Source organism: Capsicum annuum, chromosome 3 (assembly GCF_002878395.1).
Source record: "Capsicum annuum cultivar UCD-10X-F1 chromosome 3, UCD10Xv1.1, whole genome shotgun sequence".
Lineage (NCBI taxonomy): Eukaryota > Viridiplantae > Streptophyta > Magnoliopsida > Solanales > Solanaceae > Capsicum > Capsicum annuum.
The window spans coordinates 92,825,758-92,849,044 of NC_061113.1; the positions used below are offsets into that span (position 1 = coordinate 92,825,758).

The 23,287-nt window shown below is 34.9% G+C and overlaps 1 pseudogene; it reads left to right on the forward strand.

Annotated features, from left to right (window-relative positions):
- The first annotated feature begins 214 nt into the window (after positions 1 to 214).
- LOC107865351 lies at positions 215 to 23,017 on the forward strand (annotated as a pseudogene).
- The last annotated feature ends 270 nt before the right edge of the window (positions 23,018 to 23,287 follow it).

Genomic DNA, 23,287 nt, shown 5'->3' on the forward strand with positions numbered 1-23,287 from the left:
TATAGACAGAAAGTACATAATGAAAGTATCACCAGTTATCAGCCAAATGACATGTCTAAGCTAAATATGATGATCAAAACTAATTAAGAGATTGTTTATCTAAGCTCGAAAGAGACGCACTGAATAGTCTCAAGGAGTTTAAGGAAGAAAATGCAAATATATATGCCTCAGTGACACAACATTATGTATCTTTTTGTTCATTAATCTGTGATGAATGAACCAACAATTGGTGAACAAGAGAGAAGTGAATGACCATCGATATTTCTCAAGGACAGGTTTAACTCGAGATGAAAAGGTGCAATATCCAGAAAGGGACAAACTGATAATTTCTATAAGAAAAGCCATCATTGGTGCAACTTCTCACGCTCTAGACTACATTTTCATGTCTTTACAAAGTATAATAGGATCATTAGCTATCAGAAAATCAAAGCTAAAACTGAGAATGGTAAAAGTATAGATTATTAACTAACTCACCTTATAGGATTGTACGCGTCTGCTTAATAGCATAATCCTCTTCTACCAAGAATTAATGAGTACTAATCTTATATATTTAAAATCTTAATTAATATCCTAATATCGGATTATCTACGTCACACCTTGTAGGGTGTATCCTTTCCCCTAACCACTCATAAATACAGGATGCTTTGTTTTGTGCAGACTACATTGTTTACATCCTAAACTTATCTAATTGTGGTTGATCCGTAGTTAAGATATTTTCAAAAATCTACATAAATAAATACATTTTTTTTCAAACTAAAAAAGTGTAACAAATAAAAAAAAGGAAACAAGTTAGATCATCATCATCCATTGAACTCAAAAAATTTGTATACAAAGGTTGTTGTAACCGAAAATTCCAAGACCCATCTGGTTCTTCCTCACAAATACTCAACACCCATTTTGAAACTTTGGTTTCTTAATCTTTTTCCAATAAATTCTATAAAACAACCATTGGTAGTAATACCCAGTCAAATTTTTTTGGTCTTTTTCAATATAGAGGCGATCTTTTAAGCAATAACTGCAACATTTGTTTTAACAAAATCCCTAAAATATCTTGGAAACTGTGTGGGGAATCAATTGCAGGTAGGATTCATCTTACTAGTTGTTATTTGAGGTACAAGGTAAGTTTTGCGGGTTGGATTAAGTTAATAGATATGGGTTTAGTGAGAGGCTTGGTAACGCTTTAGGGGAGATAGCTATTAGGATTTCTATGAGTAATAATGGGTTTTATGCAAATAGGTATCGGTCAATTTATGTGTTGGGTTAGTATGAAGGTGAGTTGAGTAATGGGGACTGTGTGAATTGTGTGAAAAATGGTGTTGCTAAAGCTAAAACTGAATGTGGGAACTCGATTTCTGCACTGATTTATCTGCAACAGTGTTATATTAGCTGCACTTATTATCATAATGGTGTTCCCACTAAATCACTATCTCCCTCTGGTAATTTTTTAATATTATTATATACCCAATTTTAACTTGTTTGGGATTGAGTTGTAGTGATTAAGTTATTGATTATGAGATAGTAAGGATATCTATTTTGCTCGGACTCTGCAATCAAACTCTACTCACCTGCATCCTCAAATCGAAGTTTTCTGTTCTCTAAAAACAACTTAGAGTAGAAATGGGTAGACATATGTTCTACAATTATCACTCATGTAAGTAGATGAAGCACCTATAATGAGGTACAACAACCAATTTAGAAATGTGATGACACCCAAACATTCCATAAGTGTAATGTAGGCAAACCATCCAAAGTACAAAAGAAAATTATGGAAGAACTTTGTAGGAACTAACTAGACACTAGATACTTTTGTGTTGCCTAAAACATCAATATATTATTGCCATACTATATAGCATCCACAACACAGTAGGAAGACATCAGGTTTTTGTCAATTTGTATCAAACTGCACTATCAGTTGAACTCATGCAAAGAATTATTCCATATAAGCAATCAATAGCGTTTATTATGTTCACTTGAACACTTCAAAAATGCCTCGAACCCATTGAAAACCTACCTTATTGAAGTATGCCAGCATAGTAGGTTCAGTAAAGAGCCTACTACTTTGGACTGCATATAAACTACTGTAAAGAGCCAGCATATTAGTTTTAAGAATTTGAAACAAAACCATGGGAATTACTTCTTTGGACTGCATATAAACTATCGTAACACAAAAAAATTATGCTTTCATAATTCATGATTCTAACCAGAGAGATATCATACAACAAGAAACTACTATGACTGTAGCAACAACTATCACATGATGGTCCGAAATAGTAGAATGTATAGACACAACTCACAAGGGTATCTACTAGTTCTTTCCCAAATTCTTGGCCTGTTGACACTTGACACTGTATGAGTATCAATAAATTGAGGTAAACAATGTCCATCACATGCCCATACATCCAATATTTGATTAAGAAAGGGTAACAACATAGAAACAACAATAGTCACATAAAAAAAGTAAACACATTTGGAGGACATTGTGTAAACACAAATCTGTAAACACAAGACAGTAATCTCACACAGAAACAACAACAGTCACACACATATATACAAAAATAGAAAATCTATAAACACAAAATCCCAATTCCAACTACCCAAAATCTAAATATACATATAGTCATATACTAAAAAGTAAACACACACATATACACTGAGTCACAGGCGCACAATAGATATAAATCTGCAAATCAATACCCAGGTAAATGGTAAATTGGTAATTCACATTTCACATCCGATCAAAAGTCAACATAACTATTGTATCTAAGAAGTCTTCAGAGAAAAAAATAAGTGAAGAGATAAATGAAGGTAAACCTATTCTGTATCACAAAGCTGCCTCAATGGTCTGCTATCTTTAGAATGACTACTACCTAATAATAATATAATAAATTTGGCATTTAGGAGAAATCAGTGCAGGGTACAACCAGAAAAGGTCATTAACTAACATATATAATTGCATCGTGCTAAGAGTAAGTAAGCATTATAATGTCATTAATAAAATATTAACCAGGCTCATGAACGAAGCCAACAGGATACTTAAAGATTGTCATAATATCATGTGTTTGCATATTAAATATACAAAAAAGCCAAAAAAATACATAAATATTATTAATCTCTTCAATGTTTTTGCATATTAGATGTCTAAAGTTTTTGTGCCAGCAAACAGTCAAACAACAGAAAGAGTAAGCTAATATTATGAAACATCAACAAAATTATAAAGTCATGGTTCATCCTCAAAATCAACATCGTCTTCAGGCTTTTTTTCAGACTCATCTGTAAACTCCTCTTCATACTCTTTTTCATACACATCTTCAGACTCGTTTTAAGACTCATTGTCATGCTCAACTTCAAGTTATTCAGCAAAAAATCCTTTGGTATCTACATCAATAATTGTTTTTGGAATATCATTCTGTATTAAGACAAATTCACCATTATCATATGGTATAGATAGGCCCATAAACTATTCAGAAGGCTCATTTTCATAACTTTCTGAGGTATGAGACTCAACCTGGTAACTTACATTAAATAAGTCTCTCAGAACAATTTTTATAACATAATGTCTATCTTTATCATATGGATCTTGCACATAGAAGCACTAGTGTACTTGAGATACTAGCATAAAAGGTTCTTCCAAAGAGCACTTCTTGTTAAAGTAAACGTAAGTAATGCCATAAGTATCTTTTTCAACCTCATACCAGTCACACTTGAATTAAACAACCTTAAAATGGCCATAATAGTCTAACTTTAGTATATCAACTATTCTACCATAATAAGCCAAATCTGTATGAACTGGATTTTTTGCCTTTGAGCTTGCAAAGCTTGTGGTTGAGGCGACTAACGTGACACCAATATTTTCTGTTTTATACCTTGCTTTATGTTGCCTAATATGGAATCTATATCCATTAATGAGATACCTAAAATTTCTTTTAGCAACTGCATTTAGTCCTCTAAAAAATTCTTTTATCAGATCAGTCACATCATCTTGTAAAGCATGAGTTTTAAACTATTTAGAGAAGTTTTGACTACTATTCTTAGCCTTGCTCTATTTAGATCTTAGTGGTTGTCTATTAAGCTCAAGTTAATGCTCTATACACAATAAGTATTGTTATTCATTAGAATAATAAATACAACAAGATAAAAACCATTCGTAAAAAGAAAATACTATAAGTGATTAAAGTACCTAATATACTCTTGAACTTCATCACATTTGGCCAATAAGTATGCATGTTCCTGATTCAGTGACTTGTTATCTAAAACAATAGCTGGATTTTTTTCTCCTAAAGGACAACCTTTGCAAGGGAACAAACTGAAAGTTTGTACATTACCTAAGCCATACTCATCATCATTTTGAGGTCTTCTATTAAATCTGGTATGTATGTCCCCATGCAAATATATAGAGCATAAAGTTAAGCACTCTTCAACCAGATATGTCTCTGCTATAGATCCTTCTGGACAATTTCTATTGCGGACATATGATTTAAACACACACATATCTCTTTCCGAGGGATACATCTATCAATTCTGAACTGGACCTCCTAATCTCACCTCATTAGCCAAATGAATAGGTAAATGAATCATTATATCAAAAAATGTAGGAGTAAAAATTTGCTCCAACTAATTTATTGTTTCTATGATCTCAAATTCTAAGCAATTTATTTCCTCCACTGTGATAAGTTTTTAACAAAAATGATGAAAGAAGGAACTCAAACAAATCAAAGAAATAGCAACATGATCAGGTAGTATGGTTTTAATTGGTATTGCCAGCAAGTAATTTAACATGAAATGAGAATTATAACTCATATAGCCAGATAATTTTCTTTTATCTAGTTGCACACATCTAGATATTTTGGAGGCACTACCATCAGGTGACTTTGATGTCTTTAAAACTCCACAAAAAATTGATTTTCCTCCATTAGTCATTGAGAAGCATGCTTTTGCAATCTTGATTCTCTTTCTGTAACGCCCCGAAAAATGGGTCCTGGAGCGTCACACGGTGCTTGAGGCTACGAGTAGCCCTAAGCTAACCCTTTGAGCCATTTTTATTTAGTTCAACACAAATCAACGGGGTTTCCATAAATAAACCTCAAATATCAACAGAGTAATCATCGTCCAAGAATAAAAGAATTTCAGAAAGATAACAAAATATGACTTATTAGTCAACTCCCAACATCTATACTAGTTTGACAAGCCTCTAAGAAAATCAATAAAACCAGCGAGCCATTGAGACATGCCCCAACTAACTCATACTCAGTTATCAAATGTAAACAATTCTGTGAAACCAACATCAGACATCACGTCCTCGGAACATGAGGACTCACCACAACAGAGGATGTAGAGCAGTGTGCCTGAAGAATCACTGTCGAACATGGAACTGAGCACCTGAACCTACATTCCGAGAAAATGCAGCCCACATCCGAAGATGTGGGTCAGTACCATGGAAAAGAACCGAGTATATGAGGGTGTATGCAGTTGTATAAACATCATTATCATAAATATTTATAAGAAATATGCAGGATGTATGAAAGACTCACATAGCCCAAAGAAAATCATCATAATCATGAGAGGATGAAATAAGTACAATAACACATGTGAGTCATCATATAATTTGTCAATCACTTTCAGTTCATCAAGAATATCAATTCTCATAATGTAAATATCATTTAAATCTTTCGAAAGAATAACTTTCACAATTCCACTTTCAAATCACTTCACCATTCACCATAGATACAAGGAAACACACACACACTGGGAGATCCTATAACCGACATAAACCATGTGAGCTATATAGAGTCCAACGTATAACCCGCGTTGGGGAGAGCTGTCCTATCCTTACCATCGGAGTAGGAATATCGATATCAAATCCACACAAACTAGTGATCACTATATAAATCAACCTCAGGCTCACTCCTACAGGGGCACATAGTTCTAGGGAAGTAAGGTCTCTTTATATCTCCCACTCGGTGCTAAAGATTTCTCTCGGACTTAGCTCAGATCATTTCAAAGACAATCCACAACAAAACAATTTTAGTAATATATAAATATACATCGAGAGCCATCATGCTTCCCATCTATCAAAATCAACCACATTGTGGATTTCTTTCACACTCGAGTTCAAAACAACTCCATTAAGACCAAAAGGTAAAATCATTCAAAATATCTCAAATATTCAACATTAACGTGCTTATAACACACACTTTCTAAAAAAAACACAATTTTCAATGGGGATTCACGATCCAAATATCAAAATCATGATAAATATCGTTCAAGATTCATGCTTTATATCTCCACACATGTAAATTCATCTTTCAAAATCATAAACATCAAGATTTCATAATAATCATCATAAGATATGAGTTCATGCTTCAAATTCGTAAGAATCAAATAACAATCATGCATTTGTAAAGAAAATTACTTTTGGGCACAAGAACGAAAGAGAGTTCTTATTGAAAAACCCCACATACCTTAAATGATGAGCTTTAGATCGATACTCATTTTTGAGATGTTAATCATGCCTTTGAGTGATGGTTCTTGGACTTCTTGAACTAGGAACTTGGAATGATAAATAAATTTGCAGAATTAATGGTGAACTTTGGAGGTTCTTGAAGTTGGATGTAGGAGCTTAGGGTTTTCTTTTTGAGGGAATTTGATGAAATATAACATATAATGCTTCTAATAGGCTTTAATATAGGGTTTTGATGGATTTTGGGTGAGGGGGAATGACCAAAACGCCCTTAAAAATCAAATAATTCTTGAATCTGTCCTTTGGTGGATTGTTTTGATAGTCTGAAGTAGATCAACCATAACGTTTTACTCCGATATCCAAATTGGATGAAACTAATTTCATTAGAAAGAGAATTCTCATATCTTTCCGTTGATATATAGTATCTCAGATCATCGTGTATGAGGAGTTATGATCATTTGAAGTTGACCCAAATTTTTTTTTTGATAGGCTGAAGTAGATCGACCATAACGTTTTGCTTCGATAAACAAATTGGATGAAACCAATTTCATTGGAAAGAGGACTCGCAGAGCTTTCCATTGATATATAGTAGATCACCCAGATCATAATGTACAAGGAGTTATGATCATTTAAATTTGGAGCAAAAATATGCCAGTCCTCAGTACTTTTCTGTTGCACGTTTTATTGTTCACTACTCTTTATGGTTCGATCGGAATGTTCATAACTCGTCACTCGGGTGTCCGTTTTGGATGATCCACATATCGTTGGAAAGCTTATTTGATACTCTATGCAATGGTGGGTCATAATATAAGACATTCTGCATGAAAAATTTATAATTCCTTCTAGAAGATAGAACCCAACATATTTACATACAAAATTTCAATGAAAAATTTCTCGGGGTATTACATCTTCCCCCCGTGGAAACATTTGTCCTCGAATGACGCTAGACATGACAAGATTAGATAGGGAATAGAGCATATAGCTGAAACCATTTGTTAGACTCAGCACCACATCGTTTCTCACTCCGAATGCAACATAGAATGCATAAATTCAAGAAACTACTGCTGAACACATAATAAATGACCGCTGAACTGCTGCAACTTTTATCAAATGTGCATGATTTAGGAAAGAACGGTACCTTCGAATTGATCGGAGTTCGCAAAAAATAGGTGCGGGTACTTGGATCGCATATCCGCCTCAGCTTCCCAAGTTGCACCCTCAACAGATTGGTTTTGCCACAACACCTTGACCAAGGGAACTTTTTTGTTCCTTAGTCTTCAGACACTGAAATCAAGAATCTCAACAGGAATCTCATCAAATGAAAGATTTTCTTGAATGTCAGCACTTATAGAGGAATCCACTACCACAACATCGCTAATATGCTTTATAAGCATGGAGACATGGAATATTGGATTTATAGAGGACAACTCGGAAGGCAACTCGACCTCATAAGCTACCTTACCAACATGGCTAAGAATTTTGTAAGGACCGACATAATGGGGACTAAGCTTCCCCTTCTTTCCGAATCTCTTCACCCCCCTCATGGGTGAAATTTTTAGATACATTAGGTCACTAACTTCAAACTCAAGGTCTTTGTTTCTAACATCCGCATATGACTTCTGACGACTCTGCGCAGTTTTCAACCTTTCCCTAATCAAATTAACTTTTTCCATAGCCTCAAATACCGAATCAGGACCACTCACAGCCGTTTCACCCACCTTGAACCAACCTATGGGTGATCTACACTTCCTCTCATATAAGGCTTCAAACGGAGCCATGCCAATACTAGAGTGGAAACTGTTATTGTATGCAAACTCTATCAACGGTAAGTGATCATCCCAACTTCCCTTAAAGTCCAGTCAAGTGCACAAGCTCTCAATATATCCTCTAAGGTCTGGATGGTCCGCTCAGCCTGACCATCGGTCTGCGGATGAAAAGTAGAAGTCAAAAGCACTTGGGTACCAAGACCCTTCTAAAAAGCTTTCCAAAATTGTGAAGTAAACTGAGTACCCCTATCCGAAATGATAGACAAGGGAACTCCATGCAGTCTGACTAGCTCTCGAATATACAATCTAGTATAATCCTCAGCAGTATATGAAGTATGAACATGTAAGAAATGAGTAAATTTAGTCAACCTATCAACCACAACCCAAATGGAATCATGATGGCGTTGGGAAGGAGGTAAACCAATCACGAAGTCCATATTTATCTCTTCCCACTTCCAGGTGGGAATACTAAACTCTTCCATCATACCACCAGGTCTTTGGTGTTCAACCTTAACCTATTGGCATGTTGCACACTTAGCTACAAACGCTGCTATATCTTTCTTTATGCCACTCCACCAATAGATTTCCCGCAAGTATCGGTAAATCTTGGTGGCACCAGGATGAATAGAATATCGCGCCCCATGTGCTTCAGCCATAATACTCTGTCTCAGATCATCAATATTCGGGACACACAATCTACCCTGCAATCTCAACACACCATCTCCCCCTTAGGAGAAAACCTCTACTTTTTAGTCCTTGACTGACTCTTTCAGTTTGACCAAACTAGCATCTAAGTATTGCTTTTCCTTCACTTCCGAAATCAAGGAGGATTCGGAACTACTCTGAACCCTTATACTACCTTCAGCAGAGTCAAACAACCTAACCCCCAATCTAGCCAAACGATGTACATCACGAGCCAACTCTTTCTTACCTTCTACCACATGCGAAACATTACCCATAGACACTCTACTTAGGGCATCTGCCACAATATTGGCCTTGCCCGGATGGTACAACACACTCATATCATAGTCCTTTAATAATTCTAACCATCGTCTCTGCCTAAAATTCAATTCTTCCTGGGTAAACACATACTGCAGACTCTTATGATCAGTGAAAAAATCAACATGGACACCATACAAATAGTGTCTCCAGATTTTCAAAGCAAACATAACAGCAACCAACTTAAGGTCATGGGTAGGGTAATTTTTCTCATGGGGTTTCAACTGTCTAGAAGCATAAGCTATCACCTTACCCTTCTGCATCAATAAACAACCCAACCCAACTCTTAAAGCATCATAGTACACCACAAAACCATCAACACCATCAGGTAAAGTCAAAACAGGGGCTGAAGTGAGTCGAGTCTTCAACTTCTGAAAACTCTTTTCACAAGATTCGAACCACAAGAACTTCACTTTCTTTTGGGTCAACCGAGTTATAGGAGACGCTATAGAGGATAAACCCTCAACAAAATGGCGGTAATAGCCAGCTAAACCCAAGAAACTTCGAATATCAGTCGGAGAAATAGGTCTAGGCCAATTTCTAACAGCTTCGGTCTTTTGGGGATCAACTTTAATACCCTCGAAAGAAATGATATGACCCAGAAAAGCAACTGACCTTACCCAAAACTCACACTTACTGAACTTGGAAAATAAGTTGTGATCTCTAAGGGCTTGCAAGACAGTTCGAAGATGATTAGAATGTTCATCCTTACTACGGGAGTACACCAGTATATCATCGATGAACACTATGATAAACATATCCAGATATGGTCTGAACACTCGATTCATGAGGTCCATGAAAGCTGCTGGGGAATTAGTTAACCCAAAAGACATAACAAGAAACTCAAAATGGCCATAACGAGTTTGGAAAATGGTTTTCGGGGTCACACTCCATAACTTTGAGTTGATGATAACCGGAACGAAGGTCTATCTTTGAGAAATAACTTGCACCTTGAAATTAGTCAAACAAATCATCTATTCTCGGAAGGGGGTAATTATTTTTGATGGTGACTTTATTCAGTTGGCGGTAATCAATGCATATATGCAAAGAGCCATCTTTCTTTCTCACAAATAACACAAGAGCTCCCCAAGAAGAAACACTGGGCCTTATGAAACCCTTATCTAGTAGATCTTTGAGTTGCTCTTTCAACTCCTTAAGTTCTGCAGGGGCCATACGGTAAGGAGGAATAGAAATGGGCTGAGTATTGAGAAGAAGATCAGTCCCGAACTCTATCTCTCTATCAGGAGGTATCCCTGGGAGATCATCTGGAAAAACATCAGAAAACTCATTAACAACGTTAACAGACTGGAGAGTTGGAGTCTCAGACTTAGTGTCTTTGACTCTAACCAAATGGTAAATACACCCCTTAAAAATAAGCTTTCTAGCTTTGAAGTAAGAGAGAAAATGACTCTTGGGTGACACAGAATTCCCAGACCACTCAAACATGGATGCACCCAAAAACTAAAACTTGACCACTCGGGTACAACAATCAATAGAGGCATAAGAAGAATACAACTAGTCCATACCCAAAATCACATCAAAATCTACCATGTCTAACTCAATCAGATCAACCACAAGACTCTATGAAAAACGGTAATAGAACACTTTTTATACACTTTTTGGGCAACAATTGAATCACCCATTGGGGTAGAAACTAGGATAGGCTCAAGATAATCTCGGGACTCATTTCAAAATGCACAACAATCAAAGGTGTAACATATGAGAAACTGGATCCAGGATCCAACAAAGCATACACATCAAACTAAAGTATATGAAGTATACCAGTAACAACATCGGGAGAGTCCTTCTATTCCTGGTGGGACGCTAAAGCATAGAATCTATTCTGGCACTGCCTACCAGCATTGCTAGAAGAGGCGCCCTGAGCTGGGGCTGGGCGAGTCGCTGGAATTGGAGCACTAACAGTCTGAGTCTGGGTCTGAGGGCGATAGTCACAACGCCCTTGTCCATTCTGTGGACAATCTCTAACTCTGTGACCCATGTCCATACCAAAAACAACCCCTCTTCTCACCCCAATACTTACCCAAATGAGCCCTACAACACTTAGGACACAGGGGATGATTTGGCTTACTGCCAGCACTGTACTGGGACCTGGATGCATATGACCTACTACCTTTCTCCTGCCTACCTCTAGGCACGGGAGCACTAGCAGATGGTGGTGCTGGCATAGATGAATAAACCTGATACTGAGGGCGACTCCCTCCGTGGGATCTAGTCTGGCCCTATCCGTGCAGCTCAGACCTAGCTCTCTTATTCCCTCTCATTTTATCTCTCTCCTTAATCTTGTCTACCTCAATCTGTTGGTCATGAGTCATCAGCCTAGAAAGATTCATCTGACTATTCAGCATAGCAGACCTATACTCCTTAACCAAATAAAAATCATGCCCGTGTAAAGAAAATTACTTTTGGGCACAAGAACAAAAGAGAGTTCTTGTTGAAAAACCCCACATACCTTAAATGATGAACTTTAGATCGATACTCATTTTTGAGATGTTAATCGTGCCTTTGAATGATGGTTCTTGGAGTTCTTGAACTAGGAACTTGGAATCTTGAATAAATTTACAGAATTAATGGTGAATTTTAGAGGTTCTTGAAGTTGGATGTAGGAGCTTAGGGTTTTCTTTTTGATGGAATTTGATGAAATATAACATATAATACTTCTAATAGGCTTTAATATAGCGTTTGGATGGATTTTGGGTGAGGGGGAATGACCAAAACGCCCCTAAAAATCAAATAATTCTCAAATCTATCCTTTAGTGGACTGTTTTGATAGTCTGAAGTAGATCAACCATAACGTTTTACTCCGATATCCAAATAGGATAAAACTAATTTCATTAGAAAGAGGACTCTCATATCTTTCCGTTTATATATAGTATCTCACCCAGATCATTGTGTACAAGGATTTATGATCATTTGAAGTTGACCCAAAAATTCACTTTTGATAGGCTGAGTGGATTGACCATAACTTTTTGCTTCGATAGACAAATTGGATGAAACCAATTTCATTGGAAAGAGGACTCAGAGCTTTCCGTTGATATATAGTAGATGACCCAGATCATTATGTACAAGGAGTTATGATCATTTAAAGTTAGAGCAAAAATACGCCAGGCCTCAGTACTTTTTCTTGCACGTTTTACTGTTCACTACTCTTCACGATTTGATCGGAATGTTCATGACTCATCGCTCGGGTGTCCATTTTGGATGATCCACATATTGTTGGAAATCTAATTCGATACTCTACGTAATGGTGGGTTATAATCTAAGACATTCCACACGAAAAATTTATAATTCATTCTAGAAGATAGAACCCAATACATTTACGCACAAAATTTTAACAAAAAATTTCCCGGGGTATTACATCATCCCCCCCTTAGAAACATTCATCCTCGAATGATGCTAGACATGCCAAGATTAGATAGGGAATAGAGCATACAGCTGCAACTATTTGTTAGACTCATCACCACATCATTTCTTACTCCGAATGCAACATAGAATGCGTAAATTCAAGAAACTACAGCTGAACACATAATAAATGACAGCTGAACTGCTGTAACTTTTATCAAAAGTGCATGATTTAGGAAAGAATGGTACCTTTGGATTGATCGGAGTTCGTGGAAAATAGGTGAGGGTACTTGGATTGCATATCCGCCTCAACTTCCCAAGTTACACCCTCAACAGATTGGTTTCTCCACAATACCTTAACCAAGGGAACTTCTTTGTTCCTTTGTCTTCGGACACTGAAATCAAGAATCTCAATAGGAATCTCATCAAAAGAAAGATTTTATTGAATGTCAGCACTCACTGAGGAATCCACTACCACAACTTCACTAATATGTTTTCTAACCATGGAGACATGGAATATTGGATGAACAGAGGATAACTCGGAAGGTAAATCGACCTCATAAGCTACCTTACCAACACGACTATGAATTTTGTAAGGACCAACATAACGGGGACTAAGCTTCCCCTTCTTTCTAAATCTCTTCATCCCCCTCATGGGTGAAATTTTCAGATACACTAGGTCACCAACTTCAAACTCAAGGTCTCTCCTTCTAACATTCGCAAATGACTTCTGACGACTCTGTGAAGTTTTCAACCTTTCCCTAATCAACTTAACTTTTTCCATAGCCTCAAATACCGAATCAGGACCACTCACAGCCGCTTCACCCACCTCGAACCAACCTATGGGCGATCTACACTTCCTCCCATATAAGGTTTCAAATGGAGCCATTCCAATACTAGAGTGGAAACTGTTATTGTAATCAAACTCTATCAACGGTAAGTGATTATCCCAACTTTCCTTAAAGTCAAGTGCACAAGCTCTCAACATATCCTCTAAGGTCTGGATGGTCCGCTCAGCCTGACCATCGGTCTGTGGATGAAAAACAGAAGTCAAAAGCACTTGGGTACCAAGACCCTTCTGAAAAGCTTTCCAAAATTGCGAAGTGAACTGAGTACCCCTATCCAAAATGATAGACAAGGGAACTCCATGCAGTCTGACTAGCTCTCGGATATACAATCTAGCATAATCCTTAGCAGTATATGAAGTATGAACATGCAAGAAATGAGCAGACTTAGTCAACCTATTAACCACAACCCAAATGGAATCATGATGGCATTGGGAAGGAGGTAAACCAATCATGAAGAACATATTTATCTCTTCCCACTTCTATGTAGAAACTTCAATAAATATAAACAGATTGTGCATGATAATCTAGAGAATCCTTTACAATTGGGATATAGCTCTTGGCTTGCCTCATTAATTAAGTTATATAACTTCTTGGCATCTTCATTTGGACCTTCATAAAGTCCTTCAACTTTTTCAACATGTCTAAATTGATTATTCAGCAACCCCTCAATATCATCATTCAAGTCATCCATATAATCATCACCATTCAAATCAATTTCCCATTCCCCATGATTGATCCATCTTTTATAACCATTAATAAATCAATGGGCTATTAGATGATTATTGACAGCGTCCAAGCACACATGCAAGTGTACGTGGTCGTATCAAGAAGTAAAGTATCCTTAAAGAAGTCAAGTATCGATCCAACAGAGATTTGATTCAACAATAATTTTATTTTCATTGATGCAAGCGTAACCACAAAGAGAATTTATAATTTATAACTTGAGAAAAGTAAACAATGTTTATAGTAAAGATCTTGAAACAATCAATAGGAGAAAACCCAGGGTTAAAGCACTTTCGAACAATCATACTATGTTATTGAACTGCATTTGTTAACTTGCTTATCTTGGTTGTTGATTTGTAGAGTTAGTTTCATGATTATGGTTTCCCAAGCTCTAATCCTTTACCTAAGTTGAACCTTTCAACTACATCGTTAAACGGGATGTATAGTCCCCTTAAGTTCTTTAAGCTATCATCCTACGTTTGAATCAAGTAAGGCATCTAAGTACATCCTTGTCCAAGATACTAATTTGAATTCCTTATTTCATAAAGAAATACAAATCATACTTTGTTTATTCCAATGTTTTATCTCCCTATTCCCTCTCTTGGGATCACAAGATAGACAATTGATATATTCTAAGGGTCGTGAATCCTTAAAATAGATATTATAAGAATAAACAAACAACCAATAATGATAAGCAAATCAACAAACTTAATTCAAAACTAAAGTACTCATGTTCTTGGCTTTAACCCTGAAAAGAGGGTTTTTAGCCACTCATAGCCATAATCAATATCTAACTAATTGTATGAATAATTAAAACCATAAATAAATCTAAATTAAAGAAATAAAAGCCTAAAAAGAAGTTGTGGTAGCTTCCAGTGTTGTTCCAATTGATCTAGGGGTTCCAAGATGGCCCCAGATATTTAAAACGTGTTTTTGGACATTATATTTATAGTAGACAAGTTATAAACTGACTTGGATTAGGTTTCCACATTGTTATTGTTCATCAAGGCAATATTTTCCTGATTTTGGTGGGCCCCGTGTTGTGTTATAGTTCAAAATTCTATCATTGGGTACTTTTGCCATAACTGGGCACTTTTCTCCCGATTTTGGTCCTCCCTACAAAGCATTGTAATCGCATTGATTTACTATTTTTGGACAAATTCTAATTTACACAAAACCGCAACGCAATGTTTTACCATTTTGGGTCCATTCTGAATCCAATGGTGTGCAGCATGCCCCCATTATCCAATCACACAGCCACACATGCCCAAAACATTTCAGGGTTCCTAGCTTGTGTCTTGTGCTTCTGTGGTCATTTCTGAGCCTTTTTGAGTTGTTTCCACTTGATTTGAAGCTTGCATATCCTTCATATATCATTATAATACATTCAACAGGAATCCTATAGAATTAAACACAACAATTTAGCGCTCAAAACAACGCAACATCCAAAATAATGAATCAAAAACATGAGCTAAGCATAGGCTAATTTCACTTTGATCTTTAACTCATTGTTTTGACCCTTGGCTTGATCCAATTGACCCTTGAACATTATAATCAAGTTGTTTCACATATAAATACACAATAACAATCTTAGGAACTCATTAAATACATTGTAACCCTACACGATTGACTAGACAAACACTTAGCTCAAGCTAGTAACACTAGTTTTCTCGGTTGAGCTCTAAATGTTCAAATTGAATCAAAACTTATGTGAAAACACGATTGAACATTGTAAACACATACTTGGACACATAAATTCTCATTTATATCATTATAAACACATATAGCATAAGAATCATCCTCAAAACAAGGCTAAAAAGACTAGAATAGTAACGCTAGAATGCATAAATACACCCAACATCAATTATACATCACATCCCTTCGAGTCCAACGGACATTACAAAATTTATCACATGGGCACTAAATTTATTTGCCTTGAGGATATCTATAAGTGTAAGCAAAATCTAAGAAATATATAGCACCCTTTTCATACTCATTGTTATACCTAGGTAAATCCATCCAATCCTTGGATGGAATATTTGTATTCCTAAAAAAAGTCAATATTAAAATTAGATCTCATAACATTCAAAAGCATTAATTACTTACTAGTGAATTCTAAAATCCATGAGTAAGTTATCATAATAATGTATTCGTTGATGATGAGAATTTCTTACGTAGTCATGACACTTGTGCTAAGCTGAACCCAAGTTTAAATTGGTCTCTTCAGATCTTTCTAAATGTCCTAACAAAAAGTAAGTAAAATTAATAAGTTACAGTAACAAACACAATTTGCAAGGAGTTAACATATTACAACAACAATAATAACCTACCTAGTGTATTTCCATATAGTAGGGTCTAGGGAGGGTAACGTGTGCATAAACCATACCATTACCTCAAATAAAGTAAAGAGGTGGTTTCAGATAGACCCTCGACTCAATACAGATAATAGTACAACTAACACCAAACACAAAATCACACAATAAAAAAGGATAACACAATGCTAGCTAATACAAAAAAACAAAATAACCACAAGATAATACTATATACTATATATTCCAAAATCATAGACATCAACAAAACACCACAAACAAGAAACTCCAGATGCAGAGAAAACACTCTTACTATTATAGACAAACTCCTAACCACTAACTCTCTACCCTAATTCGCTTCCTCCACACCTTCCTATCAAGGGTCATGTCCTTCATAAGCTGTAACTACTCCAACATTATGCAATTATCAAACTTAAAGGACCATAACATATATAGAACATCATATGTCATCCACGGCCTCATAAGAGGGACAGTGCTTTATGGACCGCAATACATAAGGTACATAATCTTTTGTCTTATCCCTATCAAATCTACTATTTTTTATTTGCCTTGGGAGAATTTCTGATATTTCTTTGTTGATGATTTAAGACTATGGTTCACAAGATACGCATATTGAGTACTAGATCTAGTAGGAGACATTATATACACCTCTAAGTGTTGCATATTTGAAACAAGGATCTCCCCTGCTTTTATGCTATGTTAAGTATGAGGTTCTACCTACTGTAGCATGTAAGACAGAAGAGACATAAGTTGATTCTTCAATTTTAATATTTTTTCTTAAAAATAATTTTGCTCTGATTATATTGAAATTACATCCATAAATATTTATAGTATTAGAAAGAAGAATAATCGATGCTGCTAAAAGTGGGAAGTTCTCTCTCTCTTTCTCTTTCTCTCGGTATATGTTAGCATGCTGCTAGTGCTTGTTGGAGATGCTAGCAAAGATCTTAGGGAAACCACAATTGCATAAGAATAAGAAACATCTACAAGATCTAGGGTAGAGCAAGAATAAGAAACATCTATAATATCTAGGGTAGAATAAATTAAAAAATGACAAGGTGACTCAGGTATTAGTGCATTCAGCTACCATGCAAAGACTTCTGCCCTAAGCCTCCTCTATATTACCAACTCCATTCCCAACAAAGATGATCGATTCTGAATCTTTGAGCCTGGAGGAATTTGGTTGTTATTCAGGATTCCACCTTCCAACGCTCATACTATTAGAAACATCTATCGATTCTAACAACATTGTATAATCCCTTATCTCTAAAAGCTCTACTCCAGTGCATTCCTCTTTGACTAGCCTACCTAGATAGGCAACAACTCATCTATCAACTCTCTTAGACCTTGATTATCCATTTTACCTGATATTAACCAGTATAATAATTACAGGAAAGTAGCTTTTAAGCGTATAATAGTCATTGTACAATACTTCCCTATTCTTTCATATAATAAACTAGCAACAAAGGGGTGGAAACTTTACTTTTTAGAGGAACACATTTGGCAACAAATCGCAACCCCTAACACTCTGAGGTCATTATGCTACACAAAATAAACTCTTGAGGTACACAATCAGAATTCCCTAATTTTGATAACAAATTGTACCAAACTCCATATCACTCAAAACCCCAAATCAATCAAATCCTAAATTCTAATTTTCTCTTAATTTCAACATCAATGATAATTTATAATAGTAATTTGTGGTTTCAACAAATAATCAACACCCAAGATATATTTAATTTAAAGAATTACAACAAACACCATTGGTATAAAAAGTATGAAATGATGGGTTTGCAGCAATTACCAAATATGGATGGTGCTAAAAGAGTCGATATACAGTTGGAGGACAGTGGGACTGTAGCAATTACCAGATGCGGATAAAATTTCTCAGCCAATACGAAGCTGCTGAGTCCTCTAAGGACTGCTTCAACGAAGACTCTAGCTTGGTGTTGATTTAAACCAATTGATAACCACTAAAACTGGAACCAAATCAACCTTTATTAAACACAAATCTCAAATTAACCGACCCTATAAACAACGGTAATTAGTGGAGCATTAACAAGATAATAAATGAAAAAAAAGAAAGGGGAAAAATAGATTTTCATCTTCGTACATTACCAGTGATAGAGTAATTGTACTTCGGAGAAGCAAAAGGGTAACAATCGATGCTTTAATTTTCAGCAACACCGATGAGAATAAACCCTAACATCTCTCTTTAAAATGGGATATTAAAATTAAGAATAATGTTATCCTATTTTAAGATTTATTGGAGGAAATATAATATTCTAATATTAAAAGTATTGGAGGAAATATTACATTTTGGTGTAAATTTTATAAAAGTTATAAGACAACACTTATAAATTATTATTTTAAAATAATAAAAATGGCCACATTTTAAAAGTGTAGCTATATTTGTAAAAGACATTGTCAATTATATAATAATTTGGCAACACGTACAAAGTGTAGCCTATAACATTAAAGAGCACGCTTTACAAGTGTTGTTACAATTGTTGTGGCTTAAAGCTAAAACTTAAGGCTACATTTTAAAAGTGTACCCAAAAATATTTTAGGCAACACTTTACAAGTATTGTTCATATTTAGTGTGGCCTTAGGCCAAAAATGTTGGAGTGATTGGTTATGTGATGAATGAAAAAGAAAGTACATTCATCTTTTATAAATAATGATAGGCATGTAGGATTTTATATACTTGATATTGTTGTTGATGGTTCTAGGCCTACTTTAAAGATAAATATTATTGAGAGATATCAAGAAAAAGCTACAATATCAATATCAACACCACCAACCCACCCACATTTCCACCACAGTTTCCAATCGATGACGATTTTGTGCGATATAAGAGCATGGGTGATTATTCTACGAAGATGAATGATCTTTAAAATAATGAAGAAAAATGTGATGGTAGTGCTGAGAAGCAATCCAGATCACAACTAAACCATACCTTCTTTGGTAGAACTGATTTTTATATTGGACAAATATTCAATAACAAGCAACAATTGATGTATTTATTGAAGAAAACTTTAGTGAAGAAGCCTTTCTCATTTAAGACGAAAATAGTTATACAAAATTTTATAAGATGGAATGTGTATCTCCTGGTTGTGGCTAAATATTATGGGCTAATTGTAATAGTTATTGATATGTATTTCATCTACAAGTAAGTTGGTGATCACACTTGTAGGGCAGAACATATAACCAGAAGTCATAAGTATGGCTCTTCGATTGTCATTATCTCAATCTTGGTGAATTATTTTATTGACAACAAGGCCCAATGATAGAAAATATGTAAAAGATTAGTTTTAATGAGTTGCATTATAATGTAAGCTATTGAAAGTATTAGAAGGGAGATTATAACAACTCTCTTAGCAATTTTTAGATTTTTGAATGTTTTTATCATTTTACCCATCTCCATAGTTTGATTTTTATATTTGTGGTCTATAGGAGTAGGTGACATGGATCCCAAGGTGTTTGGATATGAGTTTGAGAGTTTCCCATTTTGAAAGGTTTAGAAGTTAATATGACTGAATAAACTTAACTTTTGGTGAAAACAATCTTGGAAAGAAGTTTTGAAACTTTTGTTATTTTTGAAATATGATTTTTGGGTAAAGTTTGAGTAGCTTGTTGGAATTTTGCAAATTTCTAAGTTAAAGTGTTGACTTTGATCAATATTCGATCATGATGACCTCGATTTGGTATTTTAATAATTCATTGAGTTTAAAATATCATTTCAATTTATTGACATTTGGTTTATGTTCACAAATAATTAAATGATAACCTAACTGAATATGTCATGATTAAGAAAGGAAAGACCCCCTCCTCTCCCCCTCCCCTCAAAGCCAGAACAGATGTACTGACCTTTTCACAACTAGCACAAGTGAATAAGAAAGGATCACGTTGCTAAAGGCGTTGATATCACCATTTACAAGTCGAGTCATGATATCTAAAGTACAAATACTCAGCATTATGAATCAATAAATTTGGGTGATATACATACGAAGAGGATGATCCATCAAAGTCATAAGAAAAAGATTTGAAATCCATTAGACTATAAGGAAAATGCCTTCTTTTTTATTTATTTATTAAATTTTTTCATGTGGTCCCACATGATGCTCATTTCCCTTTGTTGGGGGTCATACAGTAGCATTGGACATAGAAGAAATTCTTTACATCGATTTTAACATTTGGGTTTAATAATATTTACCTTAGTGGAACCTTCCAACACAATTTTCCTTAGTAAATACTAGATAGATTCATTAATGCTATTCTAGATTTCTTAGGAATACCACCTTGCATTAATTTAGGCGGTATAAAGGCCCTTTAAAGAAATAGTTGACTTTTCTTATTTACTGTGATTCAAAGAGGGAAAATAACCTAAAAGTTATTCAGTACCAACTAAGATACAAAAACATTTATGCTTCTTTAGAAAAGGAACATCAAATGTTTAATTAAAAAATACATTATACATATATGATCTAAGTAAAAGTCCAAACATCTATGAATTTTGGGGGTCCATTTGGGGCCTTTTGTGAAATTTGGAATTATTGATTATGTTTTTCTGGTATAGCTCATTTTTTTTCCTTTGCATTCACAACACCTTCAATATTTTTGTGAAGGGCACCAATCTTCTACATCATGATTACAAATAAGGGGCTGATCATGATTGTGAAGGGTAAACGGTGCGAGTGTGACTAGAGATTAATTTTTTCATTACACTTGTGATGTGGGTATCTCGATCATGATGGGCCATGTCATTTTAGCCTTATAATCACGAGGAACCTATCACAATCCACAAGAAGAGACCAACCTGGATAGATTTAAATATTTTTTTTAAATTTGGACTTCATAAATCAATTTTTTTGAAGCTTGAATACTCATATTTGAGAAATTCCAAAATAAATTTCAATATTTCTTTGTTGGGTATGAGCTTAACTAGTATTTACAAATTCCCCAATACTTTATAGATGATTTTACCTTTAAATTGGTGAACTTCAATTAAGAATTTGATAATTTTCTAGGTGAAATTATAAAATTGTTTTTTTGAGGTTTTGAAGGTTGATTTAAGCCTATTTTTGAGGTTTTGAAGGTTGCTTTAAGCCTGTTTTTGATGAAATTTCATATTGAATTCCTTAAGTTATGAATAATATTATTTTTACTTAAAATTTTAATTTTTCCTTTTCGAGTTTTGGGTTGACTTTTTGAACCCAAAATAAAGTATAGCAATATGGTGTCTAGGGTTTATATGCTTATGTAAATTACGTATTCGATTAGATTTGACTCATTAGAATCTTCTATGGAAGGGCAAAGCCACTATTTGACTCGGTGGGCTTCATTTATGATAAGTTGAGGCTTTCTTTGACTCTTTTAAAGTACTTATATGCTAATTTCTATATAAGGGAGTAATGAAAAAATAAAGATTCCGTATAAGTGAGATGACGAGCATCTATATGGGTGCATGTATTATGTGAAAAATTTTAAATATTTAATTTAATTATTTGAACTATTTTCTTAATTTGAGCTTGATTTGCGTATATATAACTTAAAGAGACTTATAAGCATTCTAGTTGATGATTTTACTCTCTTTTAAGAGTTAGAGTAGGGCTATGATAATATTTTGTGAAACTGACTTGAAAATTAAATTAAATCATAATATGAAATGCATTACTTGAAATATACTTATTGATTGGGGAGTGGAGTTACGAGTCTGCATATTATGCATTGCATTTTATAGAGATCAGAGTGACACATCTACCCGATATTTATAGGGTGGCATACGTGCCTATTATCTATGGAGCAGAGTGACACATATGTTCAATATATAGATCTCGCTAGCCCTCTATGGGTCCTAGCTAGATATACAAAGCGACGAGTGTATACATAGTATATGCATTGCATTCATTCATTTATTTATTTCTCCTTATCTGGACTTTAGTGAGATTAACTTAATGAATATGTGCTTACATGTTGTGAAACATGTTGGTGTATGTTATATCATATGGAAGTTGATTATCGTGTTACTGAACTATTGTTAGATCATTTTTAGTTCATGTATATTAGTTATATACTAGTATCTGAGTTTTAGTATTGGTGTAAGTAGTAGTATAGGTCTAACCATTACCATCGCTTTGAGTTAGGATTAATGATATCATTTGTTTAAGAAAAGGATAAAGGGCAAGTCTTATTAACAAGAGCCAATAGGAGATTACTTTGGTCAGCACTGGATGATAACGACCTCCATTGAGAATTTTGACTATTCTGTTTAGTTTGAGGTGTTAAATTTGTCCTAGTAGCATAGTTGAATTATGTTTACGTATTCTAAGTGCCCTCAGGGGTTTTTCGTCATGCCTTGTTGCAGTTATTATTGTTGTCATCTGGTGCAAGTCACCCTTCATTGCGATCACAGAGGAGAACTTCTCCAACATTGTGATTTCAAAAGGAGATCTTGGTCGAGTGCGAGTAAGTATTCTTCCCGAACACGGATGGACTGCAATCGTAGAGAAGAAAGCACCTAACAATATTTAAAAATTAATTTTTTGAACAAAGGTCCCATTACTTCATTTTTAAATCCTGAAAACTCAATTTTGAGAAATTTGAAAGGGAATTTTCAAGATTTCATCATTGGTTTAGGTTTGATCAGAGGCTCTTCAAAAGGTTAAAACTTCGATTTGATTCTTCAGGTTTCTCTAAAGCAAGTTAAGACTTTTTTTCAAAGTTTTTATGTAGTAGTTGCATGTATTGAGAGTAATGAGAATTGGAGTCTATATAGGTGAGATAATGAGCATCTATGCGAGT